The sequence below is a fragment of the Pezoporus occidentalis genome, unplaced genomic scaffold (assembly GCF_034315485.1).
Source record: "Pezoporus occidentalis ecotype Australia unplaced genomic scaffold, CSIRO_AGI_Poc_V1 ctg224, whole genome shotgun sequence".
NCBI classification, from domain to species: Eukaryota; Metazoa; Chordata; class Aves; order Psittaciformes; family Psittacidae; genus Pezoporus; species Pezoporus occidentalis.
The window spans coordinates 784,081-803,225 of NW_026914117.1; the positions used below are offsets into that span (position 1 = coordinate 784,081).

The 19,145-nt window shown below is 42.5% G+C and overlaps 3 long non-coding RNA genes across 4 annotated transcripts in view; 1 reads left to right on the forward strand and 2 right to left on the reverse strand.

The window, feature by feature from the left end:
- LOC134164758 (uncharacterized) overlaps window positions 1-10,990 on the reverse strand; it is a 32,096-nt gene extending 21,106 nt beyond the window's left edge. Inside the window, exons 1-3 of the long non-coding RNA XR_009965238.1 lie at window positions 10,926-10,990; window positions 2,695-2,826; window positions 1,141-1,465 (exon numbers count right to left, since the gene is read on the reverse strand). This is a non-coding gene — a long non-coding RNA (uncharacterized LOC134164758). The remainder of the gene's footprint in view (window positions 1-1,140; window positions 1,466-2,694; window positions 2,827-10,925) is intronic.
- A 1,241-nt stretch (window positions 10,991-12,231) lies between these two features.
- On the forward strand, window positions 12,232-15,107 carry LOC134164761 (uncharacterized). Of its 2 annotated transcripts, XR_009965241.1 has the most exons (4): window positions 12,232-12,334; window positions 12,673-12,743; window positions 13,355-13,484; window positions 14,989-15,107. It is a non-coding gene; the product is annotated as an uncharacterized LOC134164761 (long non-coding RNA). The 2 variants fall into 2 exon arrangements; XR_009965240.1 differs by lacking the exons at window positions 12,232-12,334; window positions 12,673-12,743 and adding an exon at window positions 12,866-13,004.
- LOC134164759 (uncharacterized) lies at window positions 12,263-14,941 on the reverse strand. The gene is made up of 3 exons (XR_009965239.1): window positions 14,474-14,941; window positions 13,525-13,876; window positions 12,263-12,359 (listed from the first exon to the last, which is right to left on the reverse strand). It is a non-coding gene; the product is annotated as an uncharacterized LOC134164759 (long non-coding RNA).
- Window positions 15,108-19,145: the final 4,038 nt, after the last annotated feature.

A 19,145-nucleotide genomic window follows, 5' to 3' on the forward strand; every position in this document is an offset into this window, starting at 1 on the left:
AGGGGGGAGAGCTGGACACACGCTTCAGATTTTAAACATACTTGTTTTTAATCAGTATTTAAAACCTGACCATTTTTGTAGATAAAAGCAAATTTTTTTTACCCTATTTTGGTCAAAATTTCACTCTCTGAAATCCAATTCAAAACTGACAAACTGTTATATACTTTATAAAGTTCATCTGCTTTTGTCTGTAAAATGTAGTGATCTCAGAATACGATCTGTAAGTTACTGTTTTTAGTCACAAAACCCGAATTAAGCTACATTGTAAAAAAAGTGTTCTTATTTTTTCTTAGGAGGAAATTACGGCTACTATCATTTCCTTGTAGCAAAAGGTTCTGGTTTAGGAAGATGAGGTAAACAGCTAAAATTGTCAATGGGATGCACTTCATAATCCAAGATTTTAGGTGTAGTCTAAAAACATTACCTAATACTAAACGTTACATCATGTAAGAGATAATTAGTAGTTATATTACATCTATACAAATGGATATACATATATTTCTGTCTCTAAAAGTCCTGTTTGTAGCAGACAGGAAATGCTGGGTGAAATTTAGCTCAGACTAAGCCCTGTTTGATTCTGACGTGGGTGATAGTTCTGGAGGACTGAAACTTAGAAATATGTTTCCTGTTGCTATAAATTTCACCACAACTTTTGTTTTGATACCTGTGTTTGATTTTGAGTACACGGAAGGAGTAATACGCTGTGCTCAGCTGGAACCAATACCATCTATACAGTGACTGACAGTACAGTCTGGTTTATCCTCTGATAAGGTTTTGTCCAACTAGATGATAGGGTTAAATATGGGCTTCCTCTAACTGAAATAGTTATCCATCAGAAAATCTTTAGAACCAGCTTTAGAATTTTTAGTCTATATCAAGATCCCTGTTGACGTTATTAGGAATTTTACTTGAATATATATTCAGTAATAGTTAAACACTGGAATATTTATAAATTGTCTTGACCTTGAAGTAACTATGTATTTTATTGGGAAGCAAAGTTATTATGATAGTAACCATAGTAACTATGTAATTGATTGTATAGTGGAAGACAGCATACATATCTTGCCATCACAAAAGAATTTTATGTAGATAGAAGAAAATTATATTGCTATGCTACCAGCCACAAGATTTAATGAGTACCTGAAATTCCCTGGAGAGATGAGAACCAAGAGTGAATAGATTATTCATCTGCCTTTTCTGATATATTTGCTGAGTTGTTTTGTTCTAAGAACAAGGAAAATATTTGTCTTGTAGTTAGTGTTGGAGATTTTACTGCGCATTCTCACTTTTATAGCAAAACTATCTTATCACTTCAAATGCATCCACCTTTTGCATGTTCTCAACAGACATCCCTAAGGAGTAATGAAAATATTCTGTCTCATTTTTGAGCAAATCACAACAATATCTTCTGCTTACTTCTGTTCCAGAACTTTCCATTGGTGGAACCCAAATCTCTTCTTGCTACCTTGGTGGAAAAGGACAGGAAAAGATTTTAAATTTGTGTAAGTAATTTAAGTAACAGCAGCAATTTTTCATCTATCTATCTCAGCTGCGTTGGCCAAATTTCATACTAGTGCTCCTCCAAATACTTGTATTCTCCTCTGCATATTCAGTTGATGCTAGCAGATGCTTTGCCTGCATGTCAGCCCTCCAGGGATGGAGCCATAAATGTCTTTCTGAAAACTGCATTGAGCACCATTCCCCTCGCAGCAAAACTTAATGACTTCACATAGGAATCCAAAACCAAATGAGGCCTCTTGCTAAGAGGAAATCAAGTTATAGTTTACTTTCTTATCCTTGCTTGAACTCAGCCTTCTGCAACCACTGCAAGGCTTTCTCTCTTTAAAATTAATGTATTCTGTGGAAGGTGCTTATAGCATCTTACTGACAGGGATGAAAGGCAACAGGGTAAAACCAAGCTCCAAAACACTTTTTTTCTTTTTTTAATCACCTTGTATAGATAGATCTGTGATCAAAAAGGGAATGATTTTCCATTAAACCAAAGGCAGACAAAAATAGAAAGATTGAACAGAGTAAGTCCAACCTATGTGAAATGAATGGCCTGGATGGTCTATGTACTGTTCTTTAAATTGGAGAGTGACATTTATAGCAGTTAGCATATGATTGCATAAGACTCATGAAGTGTTTCACATCTTTGTGAAGTGTTTTTACATCTTTGCATTTACAAATGGGGGAATAGCTTAAAATGTGCTAGAAAGCAGAGGGTAAATGAAAGGTTTATGAGTTGGTTTTCTGGTTTTTTTTTTGTTTTGTTTTGTTTGTTTTGTTTGTTTTGGTTTTCTTGAAATCTCGGTTTTAGAGCTAATCCTGTGCTTTGTGGGAACCTAATTCGTGATTTATATGTGACTTGGTTTGTCAGGACTCAATGTTTGTTACAAGTGCAGTGTTGCTGGGAATACTGCTAACAGTATCCTGAGTGGTAAAACGAAGATGGTACATTCTGAAGACTGAAAATTTACTGAGGAAAACATAAATTTAATTCAGGAAAGCATAAGAATATATTTTTCTACTCATTTTGATGACATAGGCAAATATGAAACTATGGGGAAAAAAGTTTCGTTTGTATTGTCAGATAATTGTTAATAAAAGGAAAACAAATTATAATTACCAGACCCTCATGTAATGTAATTCACTTTCCCACCATTGATTTAAGCAAGTATTAAATTGACTTACAGGCAGCCATGTTAACTTCTATACCCAAGAGGTTTGGTTGTGATCATGTAAGAACTTAATTTCTTAAAGTCTTTTAGATTTATCGTTCCCATTGTGGATAGAAAGGCTGATCATATCTTACCAAAGTGCAGTCTGCCAAAGAAATGAAAAAACCCTAAGTCCCCCCCATATGGCCTCAGTTTAGATCATTCTTTGTGTGTGTGGACACGTATGGATACAGAATTAATTTTAACTACATATATACATGAGTACATAAAATTATATAAACAAAATATAAAATTATATATATATAAACCCATTCAAATAAAAATTATGAATTCATTATGATGTGTTGCCTTCTCAAGGCGTGGCGACCTGGTTCAGGAACGGCACGGCGACCAACACCAGGCCGCTCGGGCCATCAACTCACAGACACCAGTGTGGTGGACAGCAAATGGCGTTTATTACTTCGCAACACAGCGTTATATACTCTGGGTTTACAGCATCACTTCCGTCTGCTTACATCACAAGCTACATACTATTGGCTATTAAACAGGGGGGGCTCTATCTTTCCGTACAATGTGATATCTTCCGGCCGCCAGGCCCTAAATACCTACATTTCCCCCCTCCCTATGCTTAATAAAACTAACTGGGTGTAACAACAGTATATGGTTGATGCTTTCACACAGCATTGAGAACAGTTTCTGCAAACGGAATATATGCTTGAAATAGGGATGCAGAGCCCATTGGGCAAGGCACGTGAAACAGGTGATAGCAGAGAATGACAAGGTATAACTGGGGATAGACCAAAAATTCTGAACAAGAACATTCCTAAAGCAACTGTTGGTGTTCTATGAGCATGATGTTAACCTTTCCCAAACAACTTTTGATGAATGACATCAGCTTATTCAATACACAGGGTCCAAAAATCAATGCTATCAGGATTGTTGTAACCGGCCCTAGCAGGGTAGATATCACAGGGGTAAGCCACGGTGAATTGGTGAACCAGGATGTGAACCAATTCTGTTCCGCCTCCCGTTCCCTTTTTCGTTTTTCTAGTCTCTCCCATAGTTTGGCCATAGTATCTCTCACTATGCCAGTGTGATCGGCGTACAGACAACATTCTTCCTTCAGAGCTGCACATACTCCCCCTTGTCGCAGGAACACTAGGTCTAACCCTCTTCTATTCTGTAGCACGACCTCAGATAACGATCTAAGCGAACTCTCTAATGCACTGATAGATTGTTCTAGTCTAGCTAGGTCTTCATCCACTGCCATGCTTAGGGCGGTAAATTCTTTGTGTTGGCGCACTAAGGATGCCACCCCTGTGCCTACTCCCGCACCCCCCATGATCAGGAGAGCGGCTATTGTCAATGCTGTAAAGGGTTCCCGTTTTGACCGGTGGTGTTCTGGAGTGGTTTGTGACTCATAGAAACATTGTTCGGAATGGTAGAAGATCTTAGGAACTATAGTTACTTGGACACAATATTCTGAGGATTCATCAAATTTGTCTAACGACAGACAGGTGTAACTCCCATAATGGAGCAAACCCATCTGGCATTATTGGCCGGTACTAGCCACTGTGCAGGGGTTTTGGACTGTGTCACGTTAGCACATAGTTGTTTTTTGTGTTTAGGGACTGTACCTATACATGTACCACTTCCCATCACATGTGCTAATGTAATCCCTTGTTTTTCTGTGTCCCAAGCGCACTGGGCCGGATTCGTACCATTTACTCGTAAGGGTGCGTCGTCTATTCCTATAGCCTCATAGTAGGGTGGTGTTATGCTGTAGCATAGCCAACAGTGCTCCGTAAGGTTTGGGTTAGTCTTGTTCAGCAGTTGGTAGCTAGCTTGCATCATTTTCAAAAGGGGATTAATTTCAGGGGTTTCATTAGGGGTTGGGTTATTCCGAAGGGTTTCATCAGGAGTTTGGGTGACTCGAGTAGTCTTCATTTCAGGAGTTATCGCTATATTGTCTATTTTAGTAATTCTTGTTGTACTATCCATTGTTCCTTTAGCCAAATCATCAGCTAGTATCTGGTTAGGGCCTACTGGCAGCGGATCATTTGGGACCACTTCCTTTTTTATGAGAATTAAACCACCCTTATCTGTCCGTATACCTCACTCCCCACACTCTTCCAATTATCCATCCTACGTCTTCAGGGCTGGTGACATTTAAGAAGAGGTATTTGCATTTTCCACGTCCTCCCCACCCTTGTGATGGTTTGCACCCATATGGACCCCATTGCACCTTTAGGTACCTGTCTATACCACTACCCGGTATCCAACCAGGGGCTATAGTTTCACAACCCCAATAGCTGCAGTAATATTGATTAGGGTGGTTACAATATCCCTTTCCAGGATTTGAACTAGGGCACATATAGAATCCCAGGTATTCCCAGCATCGGGGTCTTGGGACAAGCTGACATAAGGTAGCATTAAAGCTTGGTGCTCCCGGTGTTATTTGGGTTGCGATAACCTGTTGGCCCTCAAATCGGAGTAAGGTCCACTTGAAAGGCTGATGGGGGTGGGGTTCTGGTACCGCTTGTGTGGTAGCGACGAGCTGTAAGGCGAAGAGCACACAAAGATGTCGCCATCCTTGTCTGCGGGGATCATGTTGCCGTTGCCCGGATTTCATCTGCTCAGGATTTTCGGGTATGGAAGGGATATCTGCGGACTTGTCATCTTCTCTCGGTATTGGAGCGTATGAGTTGCGAGGACGTCCGATGATGTGATCCTGTGGAGAGAAAGACTCAAAGTTTTGTTAGTTTTGTTTCTGAAGGTCTGGTTTAATGGACTTAAGTGGGCACCACTTAACGATTCCGTCCTTTTTGACCGCGGCATACCCTCTCCCAGTAAGAACTAGTCTCCACCCTTGTTCCCACTCTCCTAGTTCATTCCTGACTATGATTAACGGACCTTCGTCCATTGCTCGAGTGGCCCAGTGTTTTTGAGTGGGGCTATTCGCCTCTTCCCCCCTGGGAAATTGGTTTAGCGCTAATAGGGCAGTGGCTAGCAAGCATGCTTGATCTCCCGGGGGAACGGCGCTAGAGAAGCCTTCTGTTTTTGCCAGCACTTCTATTTTAGATTTCAAAGTCTGATTTGCTCGTTCAACTATGGCTTGTCCTGTGCTATTATATGGGATGCCTTGTATTAGGGTAATACCCCATTTTTGTGCGAATGCCCGGGCTGACGCGGAGACAAAGTTTGGACCGTTGTCCATTTTGATTTGCTTGGGAATACCAAGCCATGCCATAGCTGTTAACCAATGTTGGATTGTTGCTTTAGATTTGGTTTTGAGATGCTGTGAGGCTATAATCACTCCGCTGTATGTGTCTACTGTTACTGCTAACCATGCTCGGGGTTTTAATAATGGACAAAGGGTAAAATCTGTCTGCCACAGTTCGGAGGCTTTTAGACCTCTGGGATTGATTCCGCTGGACCATAGCGGTAGTTTCTGACAGTGGGGACATGTGGCCACTATGTGTTTTGCATCAGTGATAGAGATTTCACATTTCTTCGCCAGCGCTTTAGCTCCGATGTGGAGAGACTCGTGCAGTTGACGAGCATCTTTTAGCGTCCACAGTCCTTTTGCTGCAGCATCGGCTTTGTCATTGCCAGTCTGAAAAAACCCTTTGATTGGGTCGTGGCTGTTGACATGGATGACGGATATGGTACCTTTGTGAGACAGAAGTGCTTCTTCCAGCATTAAAGCTATTGTGGACGTTGATACACCTGGTCCTGACATGGCCAAGCGAAGCTTGGCTACGAACATTGAGTCAGTCACTATGTTGAGATGTTCTTCTGGAAACAGTCCACACGCCAGGACTATGGCTTGCGCTTTTAGCTGCTGTACCGAAAGCGTGAGGTCGGTCATCCTGATGCGATGCTACTTTTTCCCGGGTTGCCATACTGCTACTGTGGTAGAAGTTATGGAGGATGCGTCTGTAAATACTGTTGGTCCTTGTCGAGGGCGGTCTATGATTTTTTGAGGGAGGTCGATGTCGACAACGGCCAGCATTTGAGTCCAGGGGGGTTTTGCAGCATACTGGACTTCTCCGCCAAATCCAACGAGACCTATGGCTAGATACTCCAAAGTCGCCACTGATTGATTTGGGAATTGCTTGCGGAAAGGCAGGTATATTCTGGCGGGCTCAATGCCTAGGTGTCTTAGGGCGAGCTTTCTGCCTCTCATGATGAGATCGCCAAGGCACTTGAGTCCTGGAGAGAACGCGCATGATGGTTTTCCTAGGACTATCCATTGTATTGGCTGGGCTTTTTCAGGGGTTCCCTGGGCAAGTGCCCCTACTCCCCCTCCTTTTGTAAAATGCACATATAGGTCAAGCGGGACACCTGGGTTCCATCTGGCAAGCGTGCTCGATGAGGCTTGTTGTTCAATGAAATCAAGAGAGTTCATCGCCTCTGGCGTCAATGTTTTTTGTTCCCAGGGGTTTTTCCCTTTGAGAAGATTGTAGAGGGGGGTCATAATTTCGGGAGGGATCAGGACAACATTACGGAGCCATTGCAGGGATCCCACTAATTGCTGCATGTCGTGGAGTGTTTCAATGTTCCGACGGATCTTTATTTTGGGGGGGGTTACATAAGAGCCTGTGATCCCCATCCCCAAAAAGGTCACACACGGTCCTCTTTTGACTTTTGCATCTGCAATTTCAAATCCATTCGTTTTTAAAGTTGTCGAGACTGCTGTCACTAGGTTGTCCACCTGGTCTTCTGACGGCGCGGCGATTAAGATGTCATCCATGTACTGAATGATAGTTGCAGTCAAATTATCACGCCGAACCGGTGCCAGTGCCCAATCCACTACGATTTGGCAGATAGTAGGGGAATTAATCATTCCTTGAGGCAGTACTTTCCACTGGAAGCGTAGGTTGGGATGTGAACTATTCGGAAAAACTACCGAAAAGGCAAATCGCTCTCTGTCTTCCTCATGCAATGGTATCGAAAAGAAACAGTCTTTAATGTCGAGGACAGCACACGGTTGGCCCTCTGGTATCATAGAATTCATGGGCAGTAATGTTTGGATGGGGCCCATTGGTTGAATCTTCTTATTTACTTCACGCAGGTCATGGAGGAGGCGAAAGCCTTCACTAGTTCGTTTGGGTATTACAAAAACAGGAGCATTCCAAGGACTAGTGGACGGCTCTATATGACCTCTCTGCAATTCACGGTCAACCAGCTCGAGTAGAGCATTCATTCGAGGCTTTGACAGGGGCCACTGCTCGACCCACACCGGGTCGGACGATTTCCATGCCAATTTGATAGGTGGAAGTGGGTATGCGGCAGTGGCCCTTACAATAAATTTGTCACCCGGGCTTTCAGAAGGGCCAAAGCATCCCTTCCTAGCAGGGGTGGGACCCCTGACATAACATATGGGAAGAGAGTGATGGTTTTCTCCGGCCCTTGTTCAGTATGAAGTATGATTGCCACTAATTGAACACTTTTTTGAGCTTGGATTAATCCCCCGACTCCACCCACCATGGGGGCGCCTTCCAATTTCCAATTTTGGGGCCAACTTGTTTCTGGAATGACTGTTACATCTGCTCCGGTGTCAATCAGAAAAGGGACAGTAATGGTAGTGTCATCTGTGGTATTATAAAGGGAACAAATTCCCCACACTACTGGTGGGCTGTTGCATTTTACTGCCAGGGCCACCCTCGGGTCTTGTTCCCAAGAAATGGTTGTTGTTGTTCTTGGGGTGTGGATTGATTTGAATGGATCATCGGCTGGGCCACAAAATTGGTCGTTTCTCGTGGGGGCAACGGGTTCGGGAGTGCTTCACCCCATCCGGGGTTGGCATAATTGGGCCGCCGTATGTCCCAGCTGGGAGAGGACTGTGCGCGGCCCAATTGCCCTCTCCCCTTCCCATTTCCCTGACTTTTTGATCTACAGTCTCTAGCAAAATGTCCTTTCTTTCCACAGGCCTAACAAAGTCCTCTTGGTGGACTTTGGCGTGAGGGGGGTACCGCGGATGAGTCCCCAAATCGGGGACAATTCGCTCCCACGTGGCCCGCCTGGCCGCATTTAAAACATGTCATGACCTCAGCCACCGCAGTGTGGACAGCAACTTGAATCGGGGCTAAATGCTCTTCCCTTGTAACATGTTTGATCATGTCTGCTAGACTTGCTCCCGCTGGCAGGGACCGTAAAATCTCTTTGGTTGTAGAATTACATTGCTGTCGTAAACAAAATGCAATGACCAGGCCTTTTGCTACCGCAGGCAGGATTGAAGAATCAACCGCTGCCTGAAGGCGATCTACAAATTGAGTAAAACTCTCGCCTTCATTTTGTTTAATCGTAGACCAAGGTGTTGGCGCGGCAATGACTCTAGAGGCAGCGTGAATAGCTTCTCTGGCCGCATGAGTGGTTATCATAACTTCATGGGGCCGCAGGCCTTGGGCCTGTGCTTGGGGGGTGATCATTGTTGGATCTGAGCCCATCAATCGCTGGATGTTGGAGCCATGCAGTGGGTGATCTGGCCCGGTCACTTTAGCTAATTGTTTCACACAGTTATTTTCCCATTCTTCCTTAAAAACAATCATCCCTGCCCCATCAAAGATCATTCTACAAGTTTACTTTATATCAAATGGGAGCATATCACCTCCCCCAAAGACACTATCTAAGAGGGTGGATACCATGGTAGAGTTAAGTCCTTTATCCGCGATCGCCTTAACAATCGCATGTATATCTTTAGGGTTTACTGGCGAATAAATTCTCTGCCCCCCATTCGTTACTTGGACTGGGTATGCTAGCGTGGTTGAGGAAACACAACCAGCACACTCAGCTTTTATTTCTTCCCAGTTGCTGAATGGGGTGTTTACTTCTTGTGTTTTCGGTTCATTTTGGGTAGAAGTGTTTTGGCTTTTTATTGTATCGACTCTCCTTGCCTCCTCCTCCGAGCTTGAATCAGTTGCGGACCACTCATCCCAGCTGGTATCGGACCCAGAGTCAGAGCTCGACTGGCTAGTTACTTCCGGTTTGTGGTGTCTTTTTGTCGGGCTTCGGCCCCGCCCGCTTCTCCTGTGGGCGGGTTTGTTCCGCCCTCTGCGTTTGTTCCTCCCATCTTGTTCGCCCCGCCCACCCCGCCCACTACTCGGCGGGGTGTGTGCCCAGCAAGGGCATTTTCCCGGACGGCCGCTTTGATTGGCCCTCCACGTTCCACTCACTTTTTCCTTCTCTTTTTGGCCGTCCCCTCCTTTGTCCTTCTTCTCGTTCCCCTCCCCCTTGCACACTGCCAGCACCTCCTCACTATTCCCGCCATAGACACCTTCGGCCCGCCCTTCCCCGTTTCCGCTTGGCGCCATCTTGAGCGCATAGGGCGGTGGTCTAACGCAAGGTTCTCTAGACTCTACCTTTTCTTCAACGCCTCTGGCCTCCTCGACTAACCCTCCCCAGAAAGATTTAGCTCGTTCTTGTGCCTCCACAAGCGAGTTGGAGTTCGGGGACTGGGGAGGCATGCCGCCCTCTTGCAGATCTTTAGGCTCAGCAGAATCGCCGAGGTCTGGGAAGTGCAAAGTTTGTGTGGCCACCCCGACTCCCAATTTGGGGGTGGCCAATAGACAGCTCTCTGCTGCCTTCCAGGTCTCCTGCGCTTGTATTGCTTTCTGCAGGGCCTGTTCGACTTTTCCCCATGACTTAAGGTTTTTCCCACAACCCGAGGACTTTGTCTCCTCAGCTAGCGCTTTAGTACATTTATCCCACACTTCAGGGTGGAGTATATCCACCGGCTGGTCAATGACCCCGATTTGCAAGAGTCTCGCAACAGCGAGAGAAAAATCTTTAGACTTGCAATCAATACCCCACTGTTTATGTAATTGTGATACGACCTTCACAAGGGCTTCCATCCTCCTTGTTGCTCCGGGAGCATCCTCCCCGCCGGGCTGGTCCTGCCGCTCCGGCCGCTGTTCACCCGTCCAGGTGAGTTTCCCGGGTTTCGGCACCACTTGTTGCCTTCTCAAGGCGTGGCGACCTGGTTCAGGAACGGCACGGCGACCAACCCCAGGCCGCTCGGGCCATCAGCTCACAGACACCAGTGTGGTGGACGGCAAATGGCGTTTATTACTTCGCAACACAGCGTTATATACTCTGGGTTTACAGCGTCACTTCCGTCTGCTTACATCACAAGCTACATACTATTGGCTATTAAACAGGGGGGGCTCTATCTTTCCATACAACGCGATATCTTCCGGCCTCCAGGCCCTAACTACCTACAATGATGACTTGATCACATACCTTGTCTTTGCTCATTCACATGCATTCATTCAATCTTCATGCTGGCTTACCCCTGAAGTAACAAGGTCTATAACCAGAAAGAAATTAACTTCTCTAAACCTCAAAGTGGTACCATTACAGCAGACAATTGTAACTGCGGAGTAATAGGTCAGAACTGCAGTTCATCTCAACGCTGTGGCCGAGAAGTGAGGTCAGGTTTTGCTCTCTCTTATTGTGTAGTTGCTTTGAAAGAAAACACCTTGTTTCCTGTACTGATAAGAGTACCACGTTACTAAACGGCAGCACTAGGAAAGAGTAGAAATCAAATCTCTGGTCTGCGTGGTCTTATGTAGCCAGTCCCTTCTCAAAAAGTGTTTCCCCTGAAGACTTCCAGTATTTCCCTTTGTGTGTTCCACCCAACACATGCAGACAAATAAATATTCTTATGCACTTTTTAGTAATTCTTATAAAATTACACAGATTTTTGCAATTGAGTAGCATACAGCATGCATGAAAACATAACAGCATTTTCCATATATCCTCAGTATAAATAAACATGCAGGCTCATTCATAGTGTTCTCTAGCACTGAATGCTCTGGTTACTTGCTAAAGAGAAGTTGTGTCTACAGAACTGTTAAAGGAAATGAAAATAAGAATCTCAGAATTTTTTGTAATTGCTTTTATGGAACATAGCTATTCAGGAAGGGATTTTGTGCAGCTAGTAAAGGTGGTGTAACTACAAAAAATACAGCCTTCTTATAAATCCTCTATGCTCCCCAAGGAGACCTCAGGAAACAGGCTATTGCAATGCAAATTTACATGGTTCCCTGAAGAGATTTAGCTTTTCAACAGTTTACACTCCAGTTAAAATAATTTTGATGGCCCCTGTATGCTTAAAAGTTTAATATTTAGATTTCATATCAGTTAGCGCATGAAATTCTTCCTGGGTCTCTACACTGTGAGTTACTATGGCTGTACTTTGTAGCTGTCTTCATCCTTGATGTAAATAAGAAACCGATCTCTCCAAAGCAACTGAAATGTAAAGAAACAGCCAACAAATAGTCAAAGATTTTGCTGTCAAATACTAGAAGCATGGAAGAAATACATGACCCCCTCCTCTGTTCCACATCATAAGATAAAAATACAATTTTAATTCACATAATAGAACTTGTGCCTAATGCTGTTGGATGTGACTAATAAGACTAATTTGCAAGAATACAGGTGAACCGCTGCTGCAGTCTTGTTTGCAAGTATTTACTAATTCATGCTTTTTGTTAATGATAGGTATTTGGACAGCTGTTAGTACTTTTAGAGTTACTCACAATTTGTAAAAATCTGATCACCTGCTGCTAGGAGTGATCTGCTAATTCCCTTCTGATTAAAAATGTTCATCTTCTCAGGAACCATGGAAGTTTGCAATCGAGGTTCTTGTAAGTTTTCTGTTTCCATATTCATCTAGATATATACATCATCTATTAAACATTTACAGAGAATACCTCTTAAAACAATGAAATATAAATGAGTCATTTGGTGGAGGCAGTGCATTTTCCTGCAAGTTTTACCCAGGCGGGTGTTTGGGGGGTTATGCAGGGATAATCTAATGAATCTGGCAAAGGGGAATCAATAAGAGAATAATTAATTTAATTTCTTATTTTTCAAAGTGACAGATTGATGATGGATTCTGAAAAAAATATTAAGCATTATTATTTTATCTCAAAAATAACTGGTCTATAGCCATTCCCCATCTGACACAAGGATCTTTCTACAGAAAAGTTACAAAGGCTTCTGGAGGAAAATACTTATGATATTTAAGAGAGCAGATGTTTACAATTCTTCAATGTATGTATTTTAAAGTAGAAACATATCAGTGAGTCAATACTTCATTGTCTATAAAGATTTCATGCATAGAAGTGGCATTTCCTTATTTAATCAATTTCCTAATTTAATACTGGCGTATGGTGGTCAGAGAAGAGCATTCTGGCAGAAAGGGAACCATGCAACAGAGCAAGTGAGAAGTGGTAATAGCAGGGGAGTAGGCTTGTTTATCTGATCACCTTCAGCACTTTGGGAGGAGCTACCAACAAATGACAGCTGTCACCGGTAATAATTATGGTATCAATGGTAACAGTCATGGTATAATCAATAGTAATAATCATGAAATATGGTGTACTTCCCAGAAAGAACCAAAGAGATTAAACCATAAAATTACAGAACACATCGTATTTAGTATGGTTCTTAACATTTAGTTTTATTTAACCCCATTTATGACACATCTGAAGTGCTCTACTCAGAAAAGTGCAATTACTTGCCCTACAGCTTCAATTTTATTTTTTTTCTCCCCCCCCCTTTTCCAAATACCTTCCTCTTCCTTCTCTCCTTTCATTTTCATGTAAGTAATGGAAAGCCCCTAACAGCGATAACAGGTGCTGAAATTTGCTGCTTGTTTGGAGAGGAGATGAAGTAAAAGCACCAGAAATGCAAACCACCTTGTCAGTCTCTAGTGGAAAGAATGCAATTGCCTGCCAAGGATAAGGATAAATTTAACACTGAGTCACAGAACATGAATAACTGGTGTTTCAGGTAGGATAGTATTTCCATAGCCATGGATGTTTGCTTTTACCATTTGCTATGTCATGTTCAGGAGATAAACATCATTGCTGTGTTTCCTATTACAGGAATCAAAAGAAAATATAAGCTGTGTTAAAAATGGAGAAAGTGCATCTCCAGGATCACTCCATGCTAGAAGGAAAAGCATTACAGTTTTGTAATTGCTGTGAATGCAGCACATTTATACTGCAGCTCTAGACAATATTCTCAGCCTCTAACATGATACCCCTAAGTTTCAGTAAAAGCAGTACTTAGATATGTCCTTGATTTTAATGTAGAAATCAAAGCAATAAATGAGAGTTTAAGCCACAACTTGTATATACATTATGTCTTCCTTTCTCTAAAGACAGTAAGTTTTTTACATTCTTGATAGTTGTCCTGGGTTCAGCAGTAGCAGTCATGTTTCCCCTTCATGGTAGCTGGTGCAGTGTTGTGTTTTGACTTCCAGCCTGGGAACAGTGCTGGTGATACCGATGTTTTCGGTTGTTGCTAAGTGATGTTTACCCTGACCAAGGACTTTTTGAGGCTCATGCTCTGACAGGGAGGAGGGGAAGCTGTGAGGAAGCAGAGACGGGGCACCTGACCCAGGCTAGCCAGGGAGGTATTCCATACCACAGCACGTCATGCCCGGGGTGGGGGGTAACTGGGAGTTACTCGGAAGGACACTGGCTTGCGGGTGGGACTCGTTTCTTGGCCGGTGGTATTGTATTCTCTTCCCTTGTTATTTTCTCTTATCATTGTTGTCGTTGGTGGTAGCGGTGGTGATTTGTGTTGTACATTGGTTGCTGGACTGTTCTTGTCTCAACCCGTGGGAGTTGCACTCTTTCGATCCTCCTCCCTGTTCCTCTGGGAGCAGGGAAGGGGAGAGTCCCGGGGCGGGGAGGGGTGGACTCGATTGCTCTCAGCCCATCACCACTCACTGGGAGTGAGTGAACAAGCTGTCTGGCTAGGGTTTAAACCACAACAATAATGTATATTATCTTTCCCTTACCCTCTTTTTACATTATTCTTGACTGGAAGTATTTTTGAATGCTGTCTCTATTGCAACATGCAGAGCTTCCCTTTAGGCTTTAACAAGTCAGCTACCAATGAAAAATACTATAAAAACCAGAATGCCTAAACTAAGGGTTACCTGGACAGTTTATATATACTCAATAGCTGTTCCATTGAAATTTGATAGATAACACTGCAGTGGCAGTATTCCGATCCCTACGTGAATTAAACAAGGGCTTGATTCACTTCCTAGCAATAAAAGGTATACTAATCAGTTTCCTATAAGAAGTGCAAAGATAGTAAACAAGGGGTGGAAGGTGGGGGTGTTCATACTTTTTAGTAATAGGTTTGCCCCTTCTATAAAATCTTGTGAACAACTATGATAGTTGCAATTTAGATCACTTTGGTTTTGTGAACACTTTCAATCTAAAATACACACTCAAGTAATTTCTCTTGATCAAATCCAGAATACTTTCTTTTACAGCTGCCCAGAATAATACAGGATTTGAGCTCTCCTAACTCTTACTCTCCAAACTCCAAGGGGAAAATATTATTGCATGCTGAGAGTCATTATGGTGATTCCAGCCAATTTATGAAAAAAAATCCACTCCTTCTACAGAAAGTATCAGTATGGACTGAGCAAAATGGAGATTTTGGAAGGTTTTGCAGGGAAGAGTTTTTGAAGAGACGTCTGTGCAGTTTTTGTGTAAGCATATGGGTAACCATGTCAAGTCACATCATTTTGTACCTAATCCAACATCTGCAGAACTCATTTGTAGCTCTGTTTGGTTTTGAGGGTTTTCATGTTTGCAGTAGGCAGCAGGAAGAACCTGATCATGTGTGGTGCTAAGGTATTGCTGCAGGAAAGCAGAATGTCATCTTTCAAAGATGTAAAACTGCCTTTTGGCCATGATGTACCTATTAAACAGAAGTCTTGTAAGATTTGTTAATGCAGAATCTGAGTTTACAGTCTTGTGAGTGCCTCTACACTTCACCTGCCTAGAAATTTCTCCGCATTTCAACTGAATAGACCAACTTTTTCCAAACACTTTTCTTACCAATGAGTGACCTTTGAAAACCATCACCACTCCCAACTTACAACTCCTATACATTCCCAGGAAAAACACCTGATTAGATGTGGCATATGAAAACAATGTTATACGACGTTTACTGTATATGGTGGATGCAAATACTTGTTAACTTTTGCCTGTTACAACTCATTCCCTTGGCCATCACATTTAATAATACCAAATCCTGCCTCACTGCCTGGAGCTTTTGCTGCATTAAGATGCTGCTTTCACTTTGTACCTGTCTCTTTCCACCCACTCTGCTAAGACTTTGGTTTAGACCTGAAGTGGGAAGTCACAGTTACCAACCAACAGTATTCACAGGAGGTGCAGCTAGCTATTGGCTTCAAAGTCACAGCAACATAAATGGTATATAAAAAACCTTTTCTATAGTTAGGAAACTGTCAGGCATGTTTTTCACCTCTCTATAATTTTGTACAACCACTAACATGAGAATATGTCTGCAAATCAAGCATGCCAGTAATATCACTGTAAAGTGACCAAAAATGGCACTTAAGCAGTTTCTTAAAACAAAAGTAAGTAACCCAGATGTGTATAATAAGTCCAGAGGGTACCCTCTGCCTCCAGACAGTACTCTCCTTCTACTGTCTGTAGTTTAGTTTGGGTTTTCAGTAATTACACCACTATTGTTCATTGTCTGCACGGATGATTTCTTTTAAACACAAGGAAAACAAGGAAAAACACACACAAAAAATTAAACCTTAGCAAAAGATGAAAGTGTGCATCAACTCTTTGCAATATTATAATCACTCTGGGTGCAAAAAAAGGTGAATAGGTCTCTTTATCATTAATATCTTTAATAAATTATATCTCTTTTTAAACAGTTAACCATTTTACATACTTTATTCATACTTCACAAGAAACTTCACTGAAGTCTCTAAAGAATGTGCAGCTGTGAATAAAGCATTGGCAAGATGGTAGGATGCATGAGAAATAAGTGAATAAAAAGACCAAAGTCCTGATTCCTTTGTCTGAAGCAACAACACAGCCCTCTGCAGCTGCTCTGTACAGCAATCAGTACCTCACAGTGTGCTGCAGAAGCAGAAGGATTAAGAGAACAAAAGTGATTATGGGTCTGTAAAACCTCTGGTATGACCAAGGACAGAAAAGATCAAGGTTCTGCTTTCTGAAGAGATATGTTCAAGTAAATCAAATAAAGAAGGTGACTCAGAAGCTTCTGCCTCTGCACCTCACAACCCAGGAACACGATAATATTCAATTAAATTGAAGGTGTGAAAACCAGGACTGACACAAAAATACCTCTCCATAGTAACTGAACTGTGGATCTCAATGCTACCAGAAGTCACCAAATCCAACAGCTTAGCAAAACTCACAAGGAAGGGCTAGACATTTATAAAGACATCAAGATTATTGAGGTTTTATCATGCAAAATGCCATGAACAGTGATTTAGGCCAATACATAACTTGCAAACTATGGCAAGAGTGCGTATAGGAAGCTACAGGTAGGTTCTTGCATCTTGCCCTGTAGTACCTGGCACAGATACTACAGAGAAAGAATAGAATTTGGTTCTGAAGTTAAATGAGTAAGAAAAGGGCATAAAGGCATTGCATGTTTATTATTTTAACCTAACACATAAATTTACTTATTTTCCTTGCAGTATCAGCTCAGGTGTATAAAATACAACTATACAGAATAATCCTATCTTTCTGTAACAGCTTGACCAATATGGCATGATTCAAATAATTTGTACTTATTTTTTTTAAAATGCAAGGAAAACTGATATTAACAATAAAAGTTGCCTGTTGGTGATATGTGTGTCCGTGCATGCACTGGACAAGAAATAATTTTCCTTGAATGCTGAAATTTTTACAGAACTTTTTTATTTCCATGTGTCAATTTTATTACAAACAATGTGTGCGTGTGACTTCTCTTGGAAGATAATGTAACAGCTTGGAAAAAATATACTATCTCTCCCCAGTGTTTTCCCTAGTGCTGTATATAGCTTGCTGTATATTATTTCTAGATACATTTTTATATATATATACTATTATTTCTATATATTAATTTCTTTAATAGTGAATATTATTGTTTCAGCATAGCTATCTCCCAGCTGTCATCTGGCTTCACTTAAGTTATTCTGAAAGACTTGGGGGTTTATTATTTCTCATTTTACACTCAATTCAAATAGTAACTCATAAAAATACCCATCAGCAAAATGAGAAAAAGAAAAGGTCCGCACAATCAGGAAATTTTTTTAAAGAGCTTTATTTATTGCAATCATTTGTTAATGCTTTCCCCTTCTACAAGGTTACTATTTTCTATTTGAAAGTCATTTGTTGCAAGAAAAGTATATCCCCTATTCATATACTACCTTAGTAATACATATAGATACATTCGTAGGTTTAATATATTTGGAACTGTTGTCACAAAAGCATATTAATTGACTTTTATTCTGTTTTGACTTACCTACATTGTTTGACACAAGCCTTTGGCACAGCTATAATTAAATGCTGTTAGTTAACTTCTCTCTGAATTGAGCTGGAGCTGGGGCATCACAAAATAAAGATAGGCTCCCGAATGCCTTTTTGGAGTTAGAATCATAGAATCATAGAATCGCTAGGGTTGGAAAGGACCTTAAGATCATCTAGTTCCAACCCCCCTGCCATGGGCACGGACACCTTACGCTAAATCATATCACCCAAGGCCTCGTCCAAGCTGGTCTTGAAGACGGCCAGGGATGGAGCATTCACAACCTCCCTGGGCAACCTATTCCAGTGCCTCACCACCCTAACAGGAAAGAATTTCCTTCTTATATCCAACCTAAACTTCTCCTGTTTAAGTTTTAACCCGTTACCCCTTGTCCTGTCACTACAGTCTCTAATGAAGAGTCCCTCTCCAACATCCCTATAGTCCCCCTTCAGATACTGGAAGGCTGCTATGAGGTCTCCACTCAGCCTTCTCTTCTCCAAGCTGAACAGCCCCAACTTCCTCAGGCTGTCTTCATATGGGAGGTGCTCCAGTCCCCTGATCATCCTCGTGGCCCTTCTCAGGACTTGTTCCAACAGTTCCCTGTCCTTTTTATGTTGAGGACACCAGAACTGCACACAATACTCCAGGTGAGGTCTCACAAGAGCAGAGTAGAGGGGCAGGATCACCTCCTTCGACCTGCTGGTCACGCTCCTTTTGATGCAGCCCAGGATATGGTTGGCTTTCTGGGCTGCAAGCGCACACTTAGGCTCATGTTCATTTTCTCATCAACCAACACCCCCAAGTCCTTCTCCACAGGGCTGCTCTGAATCTCTTCTCTGCCCAAACTGTAGCTGTGCCTGGGATTGCTCCGACCCAGGTGTAGGACCTTGCACTTGGCATGGTTAAACTTCATGAGGTTGGCATCAGCCCACCTCACAAGTGTGTCGAGGTCCCTCTGGATGGCATTCCTTCCCTCCAGTGTATCAACCGACCCACACAGCTTGGTGTCATCGGCAAACTTGCTGAGGGCGCACTGTCCATGTCAGCAACAAAGATGTTAAACAAAACGGGTCCCAACACCGATCCCTGAGGGACACCACTCGTTACTAGTCTCCAGTTGGA